Source organism: Gadus morhua, chromosome 22 (assembly GCF_902167405.1).
Source record: "Gadus morhua chromosome 22, gadMor3.0, whole genome shotgun sequence".
Lineage (NCBI taxonomy): Eukaryota > Metazoa > Chordata > Actinopteri > Gadiformes > Gadidae > Gadus > Gadus morhua.
Genome location: NC_044069.1, coordinates 19167018 through 19184440, shown reverse-complemented (window position 1 = coordinate 19184440; position 17423 = coordinate 19167018). Strand labels below are relative to the sequence as shown.

General features: G+C 46.7%; 1 protein-coding gene across 2 annotated transcripts in view; it reads right to left on the bottom strand.

Moving 5' to 3' along the window:
- Positions 1 to 17002, bottom strand: part of thrb (thyroid hormone receptor beta) — a 59387-nt gene extending 42385 nt beyond the window's left edge. For both annotated transcript variants that reach the window (XM_030347297.1, XM_030347298.1), the window contains exon 1: positions 15493 to 17002. The gene's annotated coding sequence lies outside the window, so the exon portion shown is untranslated. The remainder of the gene's footprint in view (positions 1 to 15492) is intronic.
- Positions 17003 to 17423: the final 421 nt, after the last annotated feature.

The following is a 17423-nucleotide window of genomic DNA, read 5'->3' as shown; positions in this document are numbered from 1 at the left end:
CTATCTACAGGGGAACACCTGCTACGCCTTCATAGCATACTCCAAACCTATAACTTGTAAACATTTAACCCATGGGAGCCGTTACCACAGTGAACCTCCCTGAGAAACTAGAACCAGAGGCAATAGTGGGCAGAACGGGATCTGGTGCTGCCATTATCATTTGTGGTTCACATTTGGTGAATGCCGTTCAGGGAGCTAATCCCCGTTCTAATCATGAAGAGTTATAGGTCACAGCAGAACCTAGGGTTGTATTCCTTTGACACTGAATAGTGCTCAACACATCCTAGCCTCCTTCAAAGACTACGGGTGGTCTTGGAATGAACCCATAGTTGGGGTTCAATTAAAACAAGAAGAACATTCTGAAAGTCGGTTACCTCAGAGTGCTGTATAATTTGAGAGCGGATTGAATCAGGGAGGAAACCGAAAGCGGGATTTCGGTTGGCAAGAAGGAGTCTGACAGATGGAAACATGGCGGGGGGGTCAGAGAGGGAGAGGTGGGGAGATACAGAGGAAAGGCCAACACATGAATTAACAAATGGAGAGTGGCCTTGGCGTAGGGCATGAGGGGCCACACTGGGAGCAGTGTGTTGGCACTGGGACGGGGCAGGGGCCACACTGGGAGCAGTGTGTTGGCACTGGGACGGGGCAGGGGCCACACTGGGAGCAGTGTGTTGGCACTGGGACGGGGCAGGGGCCACACTGGGAGCAGTGTGTTGGCACTGGGACGGGGCAGGGGCCACACTGGGTGCAGTGTGTTGGCACTGGGACGGGGAAGGGGCCACACTGGGAGCAGGGCAGCCCTGGCCATATAATAAGGGCCCTGCTGTTGGAAGGCCCCCAGCGGTCCTCACAGGTGAAGGGCCCCTGACCCACCCACCCATTCAGCACCATCCATCCCCATCCACATAACAGGAGAGGGCACAAAGTACAAGGTAGATCCTTGGAGTTATCTACAACAAGAAAAAACCCATGGGAACAATCATCTATGTCCACCTGATAACGACTTAGCTGAACAACCCCAGCATCGGTGGACAAGGCAACCATGAACCATCAGGGTACAAACCTTCAACTCAAACCTCACGCCCCTTTGCCCAGGATCTGGCATTCCCTTACTTGGAAACGCAATTCTAACAGGCCACCATTCCCTGCAATTATCTTTTCCTCCCCACCTCCACTTCGCTCCAAGTGTCTAGGACTGCCCGCTAAACGCGTGGTGCTTTATTTTAACCGAGCCCTTCAGCACATTCAGCTGATGTCCACTCTCTCTGTGTTCTGCAGTCTTCTCAGTGTGGCCACGCAGGCAGCAGTCACATCCCATGAATGAGTAGCTCATTGCAAAGTTCATCATCTTGCCCTTTGGTAACGCAAATAGGGCTTTTTTCCGAACATATAAACAGATCTCCTGAGGTTGTTGTTCAGCCTGAAAGGGGAAAAGTCTAAAATGAGCCAAACACTTTTGGTATACGAGTTTTGTGCCTTCACCTCTAACTTACTTTATCTTGGGTCAGAGCAGAACAGGCTCCCTTAACTCATACCGCAGGACATGAGTCTGCTGAACACACACACATTGGGCCCACAGGCGGGCTCTCTGTGTGTGTGTGTGTGTGTGTGTGTGTGTGTGTGTGTGTGTGTGTGTGTGTGTGTGTGTGTGTGTGTGTGTGTGTGTGTGTGTGTGTGTGTGTGTGTGTGTGTGTGTGTGTGTGTGTGTGTGTGTGCGTGCGTGCGTGCGTGCGTGCGTGCGTGCGTGCGTGCGTGCGTGCGCAGGTTCTCAATGGACTCAAAGATGGAAGTGGACAGCGCATTGTTAAATACTTTCCAGTCAGCATAACCAGCCAAATACACTGAATGCGTATCTTCAAATCTGTCAGAAACAAAAACTGCGTATTTTGCCAATCCCCAAAATGGCGTGTAACCAACGTTTTCATCGAAAAGCTCACCCTTTCAGTGCTGCAAACCATTTAGCAAAAAGCAGATTGAGCACCCACTCTGAGCTCCGCTGCCTCCCCACTGTGCATGCTTGGGCCTGTGGACGTGCACATGAAAGTGTGTGTGTGTGTGTGTGTGTGTGTGTGTGTGTGTGTGTGTGTGTGTGTGTGTGTGTGTGTGTGTGTGTGTGTGTGTGTGTGTGTGTGTGTGCGTGTGTGTGTGTGTGTGAGAGAGAGACACTATGCAGCCGAACAAGGGGCGCTGCATAGCGGCAGAAGCCTAATGCACAGCTGGAGCAGCAGAAGAGAGCCTTTGTGTGTCCGTCCGTGGAGAACACTCGTACGCCCTCAAGAAACAACCAGCCCAGAGTGTATCGGCTGGACTGAGACCGTGGTACATTTCACCACGGGGGGGGGGGGGGGGCGGGCTGAGAACATGACTCGCTCCACTTGTATTGCTCAAAGAAAAATAAACCTGTACACACACTCCGTCTAGTTCTGTCTCTTGGTAGTTGCAGCCATCCGCCCCTGGTCGCGTTGATCCTCCTCCTCCTCCTCCTCCTCCTCCTCCCCCGACCGACCAGCCCGGCTTCACATCACAGCCCCGCAGCCCCATCAAGGTCAACCATTATGAACGCTGGGACCGGCTCCAGCACAGCAGAACCACGCCAAACGTTTTGAAGAGAGACTTTCCATTCCAACAAGTTTTTCGACGTCTTGGCCATTTAACCGTTGTACTGTTTGTTGTCGGCTGAAAAGAAGCAGCCTCATTACAAAATAACACCGAAAAAATGGTCTTTCTTTACTCGACTTCAACACACTCTAACTGCCTCCTCTTACGCAACCGAGCGCCAATGCCAGTGGACGCTGTCCTGAAAGGGAGGGTCCCCTGGAGAGGGAGGGGGGGGAGCGAGAGGGAGAGGGAACGTTTTAGGACAGAAAGGCTGAAAAGCCAGCGAGACAGACAGTTACCTCAGAGGACCATAGAATATGAGGGAGCAGATTGAGTCCGGGACGAAACTGAAAGCAGGTTTTCTGTTGGCAAGAAAGAGCCAGACAGATGGAAGCATGGGGGGGGGGGGGGAGTCACTGAGGGAGAGAGGGGGAGATACAGAGGAAAGGCCTCGGGGGGGGGGGGTGGTCACAAAGTGAGAGAGGGGGAGATACAGAGGAAAGGCCTCGGGGGGGGGGGGGGGGGGGGGTGGTCACAAAGTGAGAGAGGGGGAGATACAGAGGAAAGGCCTCGGGGGGGGGGTCACACAGTGAGAGAGGGGGAAAGGAAAGGACAAGAAATTGATATACAAAATCAACAGCCGTCCGTAAATGTGAAGGGTCGCTAACCCCCTCACCCACCACACACACACACTTAATGTGAAGGTCCCAAAGGGGTCTCGTGGGGGTCACACAGTGGAGGGGTCCACAAAGGGTCACGCAGAGGTCACACTGTGAGGGGGGTCACACATTAAGCGGGGTCATACAGTGAAGGGTTCACACAGGGGTCACACAGTGAAGGGGTCACACAAGGGTCCTACAGTGAAAAGGTCACACAGAGGTCACATAGTGAAGGGGTCACGCTCACAGGGGTCAAAAATTAAGGGGTCACACAGTGTGGGGGTCATACAGTGTAGGGGTCACACAGTGAAGGGGTCACACAGTGAAGGGGTCATACAGTGAAGGGGTCATACAGTGAAGGGGTCATACAGTGAAGGGGTCACACAGTGTGGGGGTCACACAGTGTGGGGGTCACACAGTGTGGGGGTCACACAGTGAAGGGGTCACACAGTGAAGGGGTCACACAGTGAAGGGGTCATACAGTGAAGGGGTCACACAGTGAAGGGGTCACACAGTGAAGGGGTCATAGAGGGAAGGGTCATACAGTAAAGGGCGGGGTGCTGAGATAGCATCGCATCAGAACATGATGTCCTTGGCACGGGAGGCCGTGGGGGAATGTGGGCGTGTCTTCCGAGCGTGTTGGCTCTGGGACAGGGGCGACACTTGGCCTCGCTGCTGGAAAACCACCAGCCGTCCTCAAAGGTGAAGCCCCCGAGCCCCCCCCCCCCCCCACCCACACACACAGCCGGGAGCTCCCACAGTGGGGGGGCGGAGCGCCACGACATGACGAGCAGCCATTGTGTGGACAGTGGGAGGGGCGTGGGCTCATCTAGCTGTGGGCTGGGTACAGTTGATGGACTGTCCCTCTCCTAGAGACTATGACGCAACAGCGTACAACTTCTGCCTCCAATGCCCCCCCCCCCCCCCCCCCCCCCCCCCCCCCCCCCCCCCCACGCACAGATTCACACATGGTGCACTGACCGCCGCTGTTGGCAGAAGGAATAAGGCTTCTACATTATTTGCATGCCTATAACCCAGTGACCATCCACACACATACAAATGCATACATGAACACACACACACACACACACACACACACACACACACACACACACACACACACACACACACACACACACACAAGCACGTTCAAACAGACAAGGCCTGGCAAGGTGTTTCATCATGTAGGCGTGGGGTAATTATTTTGTTTCTTTCAAGGAATATGTAACAAAAGAATGCATGCCAGAAACCTGCCAGTCAACATGTTGAAGCCAAACTATGTTACAATCCTAAAATGGAAACATTACGCAGGGCTATTCAACGTCCTTATCAAGTGGGCCGAAAAGGAAAACCACTGTGGGTTCATGGGCCACACAGAGTAAAACTATGTGAATGAATAGCTACAAATAAATCGTACTTAAAGTAGTGTTAACTTAATACATATACTACTACTACATGGAATAAACTTGTCAGACGCATTCCTTCCTTCTTCACTTTATATCGTATCATTATAAAAGATTATGTTCGCACATATTTTGGACACGTATTTAGAATTAAACAATGTTGTTTGAATCATCACAAAACAGAACTACTGTACATATGAGACATTTTGAGCCAGTGAGTCAGTGAGAAAGATTGCACTGCCTTGTTTGCCTCATCCTGAGACACTCATGCAGCTTCTCATAGGTCATGGAGCAACGTGCCCTTGTTCTGATGGCATTCATATGAGGAAAGCTAGACTCAAACGTATCGGTTGAGCCAAACATTGTCAGAATAAGAGATGCCAGTTCCTGATTGTGGGGTACTGATACTGGCTAGTATCACCGGCTACACACAGAAACCTGATTTGCATTCAACTATGTTTCTCCTTTATTTTATTTATTTTTTGCGTGGAACCTCTTGCGGGCCAGAAAAAAATTAAGAGGGGCCGCATTTGGCCCACGGGCCGCTAGTTCAATAGGCCTGCATTACGGTTTAGCGGGCAACTTTATCCAAAACAACTTACACACATTAATCACACATTCACGGCGGAGTCAACAGGGACACCTCGCACGAAGCAGTAGTAACCTCGAGCGGGTTATTACACGTCAACCCGCTCTACCTCAGAGCTAAGCCGACCCCATCATCAATGCACTGAACAGGCCACCAAAGTGTATTTGCCAAACATCTACACGAATGAACTATGTTCGGTTCAGCCATTAAAAAAACAATGGCCGACACACGTGCAGAACCCAAATCCCAGAACCACACACACACCACATTGCACTAAATAAATGTTAATGTCTAATGGCAATGTCTATTAGGAGGTACATTGGACCCTTTCCATTCCCTTGTGATCAGCATATCACCATTGAACCATCGCAATACCAATCACGCAATAGCTTTACAATAGCTTTAGATGCCAGCACCAGAAACATAGGAACACACAGGCTGTTTACCTCCAGATATGAAGAGCCCACTGCTCTGATCAGGGCCCACAACACAGCAGACTGCTCACCAGCCACGCCATCTATTAAAGATCCCATATAATGCTTTATTAGGGTTAGTAATTGCATATGGAGGTAATACTTGAATAGGGTTAAAAATAAAAAAAAGCGCTTGTATGTTAAAAATACCCCTTATTATTCTAACACTGTTCTTTTCTGCAAAACCAATTTCAGCTTGTTTCGTATAATGTCGCATTAAGCCCCGCTCCCGAGTAGCCCAGTCTGCTGTGATTGGTCAGCACGCACACCTGCTCTGTTAGGATTGGTTGAACACTTTGTGCTTGTGTCGAGAAATCACCGCCCCGAGAAGTTGTAAACACTGTGGGTAGCTGGGAGGCGTTACTTCTGTACTTCAGCAAGGCCCACTGTACAGTCTGACGTTTGATCACAAACAAGCTGTTTCTAGCACTTATTGAGGGGCGTTCTCAGTGGGCGTGAATACTCCCCTTGGCTCAGTCTTAGATTTCTCTAGCTAAGCAGACGTAAAAAATGTTTGCATACAAATAACGGTCATATAGCGGCCTAAAGCAAAGGGAAAAGTTGATAAAGCAGGATATCACTCCTTTAACAACACAATCCAATTCCAAATTGTTACCTACCGATATCCCCATTTAACTGGAAACCTGTCATATTAATACATTTATAGAAAGATGGCGGTCCGTTTGAAATGAACGAGACATTCTGCAGTGTGCTGCCTGGGAGATACCTGCTGACATGAGCAACGACATGCGGCCACTGATGTTGACGCAAAAAATAAGTAAATAGATGACAAGACAGCCTCTCTCTCCCTCTCTCTCGCGATAAATGAATAATTCAATCCTTTCCGAGCTTGAAAGTGTTTCCCCTCCTAAGCTAAAAAAAACTGACTGGTGTAAGAAAACGTAAAAAGTGTTAACAGAACATTTGATGAAAGCACTAGAGTCCTTGGCTCTACTGCTGCTGCTGCTGCCTTCACCCTGAAGCAAGATGAACAAAAGTGCTAAGGGCTAAAACAAAATCATAGATTCATTGATTGATTGATTGAAAATGTATCCATTACATTTAGCTTACAGGTTATATTTAGCTTAACACCCTAGGTTAATTGTTGAAGTTGTCTATGTGGAGATGTAAATCATTCATGGTTTCTTTGGAAACTCACCCGCTCTTGTAGTAAGCGTCGTTCTGAGAGTTGTCAGTTGAAGAGCCCTTTCCATCCATTCTATCCAAACAAGTGTTAGCAGCCTCTGCATCTCCTTTTGTCCAACACAAGTCATTCCGTATGAATGGCCCTGGATAGCAGGTGTTCTCAGACAGCGCCCACAAACACAAATCTGTGTTTGTGGGCACTGCGCATGCTCTCAGCAAGATAGCCACACGCTGCATTTCAGCTTGTTACATTTGCTGGTAATAGCTTTGAGCCACAAGTTGCAATGGACAGGGTCAGTGGGGAAGAGGGAGCATGTGTGTTCAGCTGTCTCGATCTACAGCCATTCATACGACCAGTACCAGAGCACTTCCTTTGGATTCAGAAGTGAATGCTTAAGCTGCATTCAAACCAGTTTTCAACAGCCCCCCCTTCACTTAAAGCTTGCCCTCCAACCTTCATACATATGGTTTGTTATCAATATAGACCAATCAGACTGTATGGAATGTGTCCCTCATGGGTTCCAACGTTACCGTATTATAGTTCTAGCTAAACGTCTGTACTGGGTTTTCTATACGACTCATGGGTTGAGCAGGAGATGTCCTGATCTTGAGAGGTGGAAGGCCAGAGCCCGTTCTGCTGACACAGTGCCTGGACTGCTGTGTAGAACGATGCAGCAGTCAGGAGAGGATCCAGGTGCCAGAGGAGCCACGAAGGTCCACCATCCCCACGTCGTGTTCCTCTCCCCCCAGCGTCCTTCTCATTGGTATGCTTTCCCAGTAAGCCGGCCTCCCACGGCCCCTCACCACCACAACCTAGCGAGCTCGGTGGATACAAACACACTTCAGAGATACTTCTAGTATCCAAAACATTTTAGCGGCCACACGCAAGAACAAAATCCTTCTGTGATAAATAATTGAAAGAGGTTCTAACAACGGGATGGACAGTGGAGTCCAAAGCTTCTAGGACCAAACCTTCTGGAACACAAACTGTATTTGATCTCCTGTGAACGGTATGATGCCAAGGTAAATGCTTCATATGTTGGAGGGTCTTGGCCCCCTACAGAACTCCCTCTCCATTCAGATGTGACCCCACAACAAGCACAAGGCTCTCATCATGACAGGGATGCACCGCTGGATCAGAGGGCATACTAAGGGTTTATCCCATGGCTAATATTACCTTGGTTCTTTAGTGCTTTGTATGCATTTGATTTCATAAACAACAAAATGTCCTATTCAGGACTTAAGAATACTTTTTTAATGGCGAGTCCAGGTCTGAATGTCCGGTCTTTCCTCAGCAAGAAGTAGGGAAAAGACAAAGAACTGAACTTATCCTCCACAAAGCACAACATATCTACTCTATAGTAGGGATGGGTCAGAATATTAGATTATTCAATTATTTGTTCCCCAGGGGTCAAAGCCGATTTCTAACATTTGGACTGTTAAAATGTTTTCCCACCTCGAAGGGCATTATCCCACTTATACAATGGTCACTTGAACAAAATAAATAAATTAAGACCATTCATTTAGATTTTCATGCGTTTTACAATCCAAATATAAAGTTCTTCACAAGCCATACCTTTGTTTCCCTGGTAACGCCTGAGGGTTTGACTAATACCTGGAACAATCATTACCCTCCCGTAAGGTTCTAATGCAATGGAAACGTTGTTCACTCCTCCAGTAAATAGGAAGGATCTTAGCTACGACATGGCAACGGGAGGTATTCTCTAGTCCGCTCAGCTGTGAGCCAGAGAGCAAACGTTATGCACTTTCAACATAAAGTGTACACATTTATAATTAGAAATTCGTCCCAGCCTTTATACCACAGATACACTAGGGTCTATAGCATATAACCGCGTTGTCTGATTACAGTTTAATTAATTTTTCACAATTTATCAGCTCACAATTTTTTGCGTTAAAGAGATTAAGTGATTTCTTGCCGATGATCCATGGCTGCTTTTGTGAATGTCGGCACACATCGAATAATCGATTATTCGTTCATACCACCCACTGATTATTCGACCATGGCAATTTTGAGTTATTCACATCCCTACTCTATAGCAGTTCCTCAGTGCCAGGATCAATCACTTGATAATGCCGACCACCGCAAATCTGATAAGCTCAACAGGGCTTTCCTGAAAGCCCCACTTTTTAAAAAGAACATGACCAGGATTTCCCCTTTGAAAGCCTCTAAAAAATTTAATGGCTGAACAAAGGTGACCTGTGTGCGGTAAACAGCTGTGGTTCACTCCTTCATACGGCAGCCACCATGGTGAGTAAACAAATTTCCAAACCGACACCGAGCTACCCGCCAATCAGGTTTCTGAACATACACTTTACATAGGCTGAATGACCTCCAGAGGGCCGCTTGTATTTAGAAAGCCGAGGTAGCTATTGAGATCATTAATAGGTATTTGGATTAGCCATTGATAACTTGTTGGGCTAGCTATTAATGGGAAAACACCAGTTGAGTTGATGGTTAACCGTCACTATTTCCAAAGTGTACACAAAGTGTACGATGGGTGGAGTGAATGGGACATTGGTAATGCCACAGGAGCTTGATCCTATATGACCGACAAACAAACACAGACACACATACACAGGATTGTATCTTCCCAGACGGGCAGATACAATCTGGCAGCCATAATCTCAGGACATCCAGCTTTCCCCTTCCCTCGCTAATGTTTCACTTCCTCTCGACTAAAGGAAACCGCTGGCTAGCTAATGGCTGGCAGGGTGACAACCTGCATAAAGGAGGACGAGTGTAGGCAAACATCTGGGAAGTCTGCAACAGCTGGGCTACCAGGACTAAACCCACCATTGTTAGCTCGTTGTCCGTACTCTACAGCCAGGAGTTCAAGTCTGAAGGGGAAGGGAAAAGAGATGGAGGGCAGTGGTATTGGTCCAAAAATATAAATACTATTACCTCCCAATAATTAAAATCTAAGACATACAACTCATGTTGAAATATATTGATTAGACATAGAAAATATCGAAATGATTGTTACAGGGAAACATTTCCCCTCAAAACCTCTTTTTGGAGCCGTCCTGCAGAAACAAAAGTAGGTTAAGAAATGAAAGCAGCAGGAAATGGCTCTAGCAGCACAGGCTCTGGCTCTAGAAACACAGGCTCTGTCTCTAGAAACACAGGCTCTGGCTCTAGAAACACAGGCTCTGTCTCTAGAAACACAGGCTCTGGCTCTAGAAACACAGGCTCTGGCTCTAGAAACACAGGCTCTGTCTCTAGAAACACAGGCTCTGGCTCTAGAAACACAGGCTCTGTCTCTAGAAACACAGGCTCTGTCTCTAGAAACACAGGCTCTGTCTCTAGAAACAAAGGCTCTGACTCTAGAAACACAGGCTCTGTCTCTAGAAACAAAGGCTCTGACTCTAGCAGCACAGGCTCTGTCTCTAGAAACACAGGATCTGGCTCTAGAAACACAGGCTATGGCTCTAGAAACACAGGCTCTGTCTCTAGAAACACAGGCTATGGCTCTAGAAACACAGGATCTGGCTCTAGAAACACAGGCTATGGCTCTAGAAACACAGGCTCTGTCTCTAGCAGCACAGGCTCTGGCTCTAGAAACACAGACTCCGTCTCTAGAAACAGTCGCTCTGGCTCTAGAAACACAGGCTCTGTCTCTAGAAACAGTCGCTCTGGCTCTAGAAACACAGTCACTTCTTGTGAGCACCTGTCCAGGGAGCACTGGGTGGTTGAAGCGATGAGCAGTGTTTCATGCAAGAGAAATACTGCTGTCAAACCGAACATTGGACAGTCAATTATTGAAAGTCTTTTACTGTTTTGTGATTTAAGAAGATGTTTGACAGCTTCAGGCATACCTACCAGCATGCCAACCACAATGAAAGCCCATGTATCTGGTTGGCCAATGATTCCATGTAACTGCTCTAACGTTCAGTAAAAGTCTCCACTAAGCGTGGCCTTCTGCCAAAAGCTTTGAGAACAATGCAATCTACAAAATAGCTATACCTTTCAAGATATTGTTGAGATACCCTCCCTGCTCTGTCTCTCTCTGTGTCTGTGTCTGTGTCTGTGTCTGTGTCTGTGTGTATGTGTGTGACAGGCAAAATGGATTCCCAAGGTCAATCAAGGAAGACATCCCATGATTGCCATTGAGACTGGAGGTTGAGAGAGCTTGGCATAAATCAACCATAACAGATATTTTCACAGAGCGTTTTGTTCATGGATAGCCGACTGTGCCCTTTATAAGATTTCACTCTGAACATAGCTTTAAAATCGTACGTACAGCACCTTTAAATTACCCAGATGTTTTGTAGTGTTTTTCACCAACAAGCAGAAGCCCTTCTAACCCAGGCTGAATGGGACTGGGTCCTTGGTATTGGTTTCGTATAGCGCTATATATCAATGTCACACATCACAAACCCTGAAACCAACTATTTGAATTTAATTCCGATGTTTCAACATTTGTAAAACTCTTGGCTCAATTTAAGTGCAAACCTTTCTAACTGATTCAAACAGATAACTTTCTAATTGTGTTTTTGATTAATGCCATACACTTACATTTCTTTGTGATCATGACTTGCAAATATAAACTGAAAAGTACCGTCCATGCATAACCAATTTCTTATACGAAAATACAAGGGCAGAGGAGGCCCAAAGTGGACACTGCTAAATCGTCATGATGATTGACTCAGATTAAGAGACTCAAAGGATTACTGTGATCAAGGAGATAAAGAGTTACGCTTTCCAACCCCACGGGCCACTTGATAAAGGAGACACCAGAGCCTTCTGAATGAGACTGGGTGGTTAGGTGCTGGCTAAGGGAAACACTCCTGTAGGGACATGATAATCATCTGCACAATCCTGTTTAACTGCCTCATTCACAATAGAGCAACAATGGGGACATGTTAGAGCCACGCTGGGTAGCCTGACCCATGGTGGTCTGAGAGGAGGGCTCTAGAGAAGGTGTAGTACTATGTTACGTTAAGTTCGGCTATCCTTTTTCGTCTCTTTTTGGGGGAAATTGTTTTCTCTTTTGACCCATGCAGAGCAGTGGGCAGCTGCCGCGGGGTTTCAGGTGGGGGTTTCAGGTGCCTTGCTCGAGGACACCTCAATTTGGGTGCCCTAGTTGAACTACTACTACTACTCCCCCCCCCCCCATCCACATTTTTTGTGTACCCGTCGGGACCAAACCGGCCGCCGACCGGTAACGGTTACCGGTCCAACTCCTTAACCAGTAGGCCACGGATGCCCTCTGTATGCCTGGTCCATGGCTGAGGTGAGGGCTTGGAGCAGGTATATTACTATAGGGACTTTCCCAATCAGTTAGCGTGACCCATAGTACACATATGAACACTTCCTCAATAACAATTCCAACGTCTTTGACTGTCAACTAAACTATGTTTTCAAAGATGAGAATGTTTGGCTTCACATCAAATGTGGCAACAATAACATTTGTGGATGTATTTTGTGAAGACAAATATATAGGGAATTTCGCGGAGTTTGTTCTACATTGTCTATTGCCTGCAATTTCTTGTACAAATTGCTCTCAGACCATACGGCTTTACTGAAATATGTGTATTTCATTACAATTTAACAGCGTAGGTACCAAAGTACGTACCTTATTGAAGTACACCGGCAACTTCTCCAATAAATAATTGAAGAATGCAAATTAAAGGTTTGCCTCAGCTCCCTGTGAAAGCGAAGCCAAGAGCAATGAGGTTTACTTCAAGTGAATAGCTCACATTTATGAACTACAGACAGCTATTGTCTTCTGTTTGAGTCATTAATGACCTAATGTTGCCAATACCATTTGACAAAGGAACTCAATGCTAAAAAAGGAAATTGAAAATAAAGCATTATGAAACAAATTACCCCTTAACCAACTATTAGTCACCTGATATAAAATAAAATGTAGTAGATAGAGTATAGAGTAGAATGCTACACCCTGGTTATAGGGTTCATAGAGTAGAAAACTACATCCTGGCAATGAGGTGAATCGAGTAGAATATTACATCCTGGCTATAAAAGGTACATAGAGTAGAATACTGCATCCTGGCAATGAGGTGAATAGAGTATAATACATAATCCTGGCACCATAGTCAACCATGAGCCAGTGACTGATCCAATACAGGCAGTTGTGTTGTGATGGAAAATGAAATGGGCCCTGGGCTCCTGAGAACCAACCCTTATCTCCCAAGTCACTGTTTAGTTATTCTGCTGCAGCTGGAGTGGTGAGCCACCTGTTATAGAGGGACCCTAAAGCTAGCTTCCTGGTGCTCCTCCCTAAAGATGGCGGCACCACCCCGCACAACGCAAGACTTCACACAGCATGCTGGGAAAACATTGGTTATCATAAGCGGTGATCAATTACGCCGATGCAAAACAACGATCAAGTGCACGTGAATGACAGAGACAAATACAAGGGACCTCAAAACACAAGGTGAATACCCGGAAAAAATGTTACATACATTCGGCAGCACTGGTTCCATTACTAGTTCAAAACATTCACAAATTAACTACAAATATGTGTAGAAAAAATAACCGTTTTGACGGAATGTCAAATTGATCTATGTAATGTGTATGTAATGTGATGCAGAGATATTTCTTTAAGCTAGCAGCTAGCCTAGCCAGCATCGTTACGCCTCCTAATACTACTTTGTACCTCAAAAGGCCAGTCCGCCCAGTCCGACGTGAGAGGAAAAGAGTTACACTGTCCAGCGGACCGTGTTCCAACCTCTGGTCAATGATACAAGAGAAGGTAAATGATACAAATAGAAGCAAAACAAGAGTTCACGTTGGGCGTTGCCTACGACTGCTAGAGATGGCTCTTGGCGAGTTAATGAATGAAGTCTGATGCTGAACTTGAAACGTTTCTTCTAGACGTGTAAGTCGATAGTAGTTAACACTACAGTGTTTTTGTATAGCATATCGTATAGCTGTGTTGATGGCTGCTGGTCCAATGTTACTGACACTTCATGTTCACTAAGTTGACCATGTGTTGCTGCTATGCGGTTCAGATTGTGGGGTCAGGGTTAGGGTTCGGGTCAGGGCCAGGGTCAGGGTTAACCCCCTGGTTCAGCATTGATATGTGGCCCCCTATTTGTATGGATTCTGATTCGGCTAAATCATATACGTTACACTTTTAAAGAATTGTTCTGTTGTGTTACATTTAGGATATAACATAATATTTAGTGATAATAACGGTCAACAATGAATGTCCCTAACAACGAATAAAGAACCAAAAAGGGAATTTTTAATGATTTAAAAGTTTACATAGCCAATATACAGATTTTGCCTAATGCTACACAGGCTAGTATAGGTTTATTATATTATCAGGAGATTACATAATCATAATGCAACATAGTAGAACTGAACAGAGTATGGTGTTGCAGGAAACAGGATACAGATATTACACAAAAGGTTAGCTGATCAGGGCTCAAACACAACCTCTAGTGTAGGACTGCGTAGTTGAGACATAAAGTCAAATGAAATCTGAGGTCCTGGTGTCATTCACCAGCTAGTCTTAATGCCATACTATTAATGGTGAAACCATAAACGTGAAATGTCACACGAGGCATGTTTCCAGAAAGAAAGCACAGACTTTGGAATCAAATTCCATCACCAGCACCAGCAAGACGGGATATGTATTTCAGACGGTAGACTAGGAGAGGAAATATGACATGTGTGGGTGTGGGACTGACTGTAGGGTACAAAGGGTGCTGCAACAAGTTTCAACAGATTCATTAGAGGTGCTTTTGAACTGGATCCAATTAATCAATCTACAATCGTGGCGTCCCGCCGAGCAGCGGCGTGAGAGAGGCAGCCCCCCCCCCCCTTGCTGATTGAGCTCCCCTCCGGGACTCTCGTCCCTCTCCATGCTGACCTGAGCTCCCCTGTCGGACTGTGTCCCTCCCCGGTTCGACTTGAGCTTGCCTGCTGGACTATGGCCCCACCGGGCTGACCTGAGCTCCCCTGGTTGACTATCGCCCCGCCGGGCTGACCTGAGATCCCCTGCTGGACTGGATCGTCCGTGTCCTCAAGTGCCGTCTACGGCGAGTCTAAGCAGACAACCAAGTCCAACAGACAACGCGAAGCGCAATATAAGCTGATCCACGACCGATAACGTTGTTGTTCGCTTTACATAGTCAATGCATTTTCCAACAGCCTCAATCAGCTACCGCTGCTAAACCCTACAGCCCGTGTGGACACATCACATTAAACCACTTGAGTTGGACTTCAGCTGGTATATCACAGTCGTGTTATGAACTAATCACAATTGAACAAACTCTTCCTACAGACATGTTATTCTTCCGGTCTGTGTTGCTCATGTCAAGTGATCTTATGTAACGTGTTAAGTGATCATACATAACGCTTTGAGTGATTTTATATAAGAGAGGAATGAAAATAATGATCTAAAGTTGGAGAAATGCACCAGAGCTCATCAGCCTCCATTAACTGGTGAACACGACGCTGCCAGCCACGCAACAACTTGGGCCCATAAATCAACTCGCTTAACTAATCCTGAATATACTAATATAATGCAATAAGATCATACGCTATTCAAAGTAAAAGGCGATGTGTGCACACGGTCGTCACTCTGTTTAGGGAACCGAGACTAGTGAAGAAACAAGAGCAAACAACATACCGCATAATGCAGAACCAGCTGGTGGCCAGAGAGGATCTGCGGTCGCGCCGCCCGTGAATCCGTCCGGTCGTTCGGCCGTGTGGAGGTCTCCGCTACCGAGAGAACCGACCGGCCGTGTGGAGGTCCACGCTACCGGCAGGACCGACCGGGAGGAGGTCCACGGTACCTGGAGGACCAACCGGGATGAGATCCCCGCTTCCTCAGAGGACCGACCGGGAGGAGATCCACGCTACCTGGAGGACTAACCGGGTGGAGGTCTTCGCTACCTGGCAGGACTCGTCCTGGAGTGACCTGTGGCGTGGAGGTGCTGAGAGCTCCTTATCTAAGAGTGGAAACTTGAACATGGAGCCCAGAACCAGTGCAGTACGCGACGCAGCTCGGCGCTACGCGGATCAGAGCTGATCTCAAGAGCCAACAAGCCTCGCCCTTCAACCGTGGAGCCGTCTCTCTTGCCGTGACATGTCTAGAACTTGTTACATGCATGCATCTGAAGCCTTGGTTGATGTTTTACTTTTTAATGTTTAGGCATTATCTGGATTTTTTTTTTCAATGAGAGAAAGAGAAATATAAAATCAGCTTTATTTTTTGACTTGATAATAAAAACAAGTCAATACCACATTGTCAATGGCAGTGGGTAACCATATAGGCCTAGCATCTGTCATGAAGGGTTCCCACTACGCATGCAGAATAAACCACATGTTAATTATAATATATAATACAGGTTGGACATCGAAACTATAACATCCAACCCATTTCATTATATCGGTCCGTGGATTTCTTTGCTACAGTGCTCAGCTAGCCTGTTGTCAGACAGGTCAGCTGGGCCTCACTCAGACCCACTGAGGGGCAGGCTCCCCACCGCCAGGGAGAGGCTCCTTTGGAGCAGGTCCACCTCGTCTGCTACTGCCGGATGGAATGCCCGGAGCATCTTGCCAGTATTTCCTGGTAACATGTACAGCGTTTCAATGCTTCTTTCTCCCCATTGAGCCCTCAGTAACACCTTGAACACTTCCAGGATTCCATCTCCTCAACAGCCTAACCGGAAGTTCTGAAAAGCTGTCAGGACTTCCGGTTCGTCCAATGAGCCTAATCAGGAGCCCTTTGACTCGAGTAAATATATTTAGGATTGGGATCTGATTATGGGTCAATCTCAAATACAACTTGTGCTGGCGCCTCTCATTAAGTTTTAATTGAGAACATACTTAGTGTACATACTTAGTGAAGTGTCAAGACCATTGCTTTGCCCGTGCTCCGTCATGCACACGCTCAATAGTGATGTCATCATGAACGCATCAGTCTCGTTGCAGCAAACCCTTTAGTGCAGCCATAACCACAACCGCCAGGAAACGCGAAAACAGGTGCAACATGTCAATCGATTTCATTAGGAGGTGCATTGGTGCCCGTATACAATTTCTTCCACTTTTGAACAACAATTTATACACTTTTGTAAATAATATGCATTGCCCTTATTTTATATAGAAGCCTAATTCGTTGTGCTTGCATGTTTTAATAAACACAGAATGCATAACGGTCTTTCATATTTCTTCATTCATCTGGAATGCAGAAAAGTCATGTAGGCCTACTTCTAGCAACCATTTAGAATAAACAAACAAAATACACCTACCAAAACCATCGCGGGGGGGTTGGCTGGTTGAAAATGATTCAGGGTAACATTGTATAAAAAAACGGGGGGTGGGGATGAGAACAAACGGCCAGCTGTTGTCTTGAATGGCAAAACCTCAGAACCTTTAGATGAGACGGCCACGTACCCCAAGATCATCTTCTAGACACTGCTGACCCCCATCTAGGAGGAGGAGGGAGCGATGGACAATAGACTGGGTCTGGACCGGACTGGTCTAGACCACCATGCTGGCACCTGAACTGGGCTGCCTGGACTAAACCATATTCAGTATCTTTGCATTCAGTTTAAT